This window comes from Austrofundulus limnaeus, unplaced genomic scaffold, assembly GCF_001266775.1.
Source record: "Austrofundulus limnaeus strain Quisiro unplaced genomic scaffold, Austrofundulus_limnaeus-1.0 Scaffold848, whole genome shotgun sequence".
NCBI classification, from domain to species: Eukaryota; Metazoa; Chordata; class Actinopteri; order Cyprinodontiformes; family Rivulidae; genus Austrofundulus; species Austrofundulus limnaeus.
The window spans coordinates 192981-194102 of record NW_013953250.1 but is presented as its reverse complement, the minus strand read 5'-3'; the positions used below and the strand labels follow the sequence as shown (position 1 = coordinate 194102).

Sequence of the window (1122 nt, the reverse complement as noted above, 5' to 3'; positions counted from 1 at the left end):
GTATATTGGATATCGATGTCGGCTGAAATTTCCCTAGTTTTTTGTTATATGTTTGTATTTTTATTTTTATTTCATTTTATTTTTTGCAGTGTTTTATGTAGGAGATGCTACAAATTAAAAAAAGCAGCATTACTTTTTAGGAACGAAGGTCTTTTTAGCTGCTCGTAGAAACTCACAGACCATCTTCATGTTCATGTTCTGAATTTTTGAGCTTTTCTTTGAGGCGTGAAGACTTTTAATCAGCCCCGTCTGTGGGCGTGAGTCCCAAGCGCTCGTTTCACTTTCGTTTGAGCCAACCACATCCTGTAGCTAGCAGGTGAAGCACATCTCCTTCAGTCTGTTCGTTGACCAGTCATCTGTGTGTTTGTGTTGTTTCAGGTATGACCGGAGAGTCCAGTCCTGCTGCAGTCCTGACTGTCTTCTCAGTCGCTTCGCTCAGTCTGCTCTCACTTCTGTGTCTGCGATGCAAAAAGAAGTCCAGTGAGTTGGTCCAGAGTGATCTCACCAGTTATAGATGGAGGAGGGACTTTAAATATGAACACATTAAACCAGAATTCACTTTCAGACACATAAAACTTCTTACCTCAAGTTTTATTGATTAAACAAAGAGGCCAAACTTTATTAAATTTATGACTTGTTGACTCACCATATCTTTACATGTTTTTGCTCTCAAAGCATCTAATTTACCTAAAGTTTTGGGGTTTTCCTACATTAGCTCTTTGGTCAAGCAGATAGTTTCCTTTGTTGTATGAGTTGTGTGCTTTGTGTTTTGTGCTGCAAAGCAAGCGACAAAGCAGCGGAAACCAGCAGATATATGTGTCACACCGGACCAGCAGTGAAGCTGCGATGTGGGGGAGTGGGGCTGATGTGATCAAAGCAACATAGTTTTTACAGTCAGGTATGCAGGACGGGCCTGCAGTGGCGCCTGCAGATCTTTTTTCAGGGGGGGCCACTGAAAAACCAGGGGTGGCACACCAAAACTAACATCTATAACAGAAAATTTATGATGTGTTTGTAAAAATAACAAATTGAAAACTATGGAAATATAAAGCCATGGATTCGCCAACAGATGTTCAGTTTGTAATTTCACAGATAAAATCACTGATTTTATGACATTCAGAG

At 40.4% G+C, this 1122-nt stretch overlaps 1 long non-coding RNA gene across 1 annotated transcript in view; it reads left to right on the top strand.

Moving 5' to 3' along the window:
* The first annotated feature begins 68 nt into the window (after window positions 1-68).
* Window positions 69-1122, top strand: part of LOC106532908 (uncharacterized) — a 7926-nt gene continuing 6872 nt past the window's right edge. The window contains exon 1 of the long non-coding RNA XR_001312169.1: window positions 69-480. This is a non-coding gene — a long non-coding RNA (uncharacterized LOC106532908). The remainder of the gene's footprint in view (window positions 481-1122) is intronic.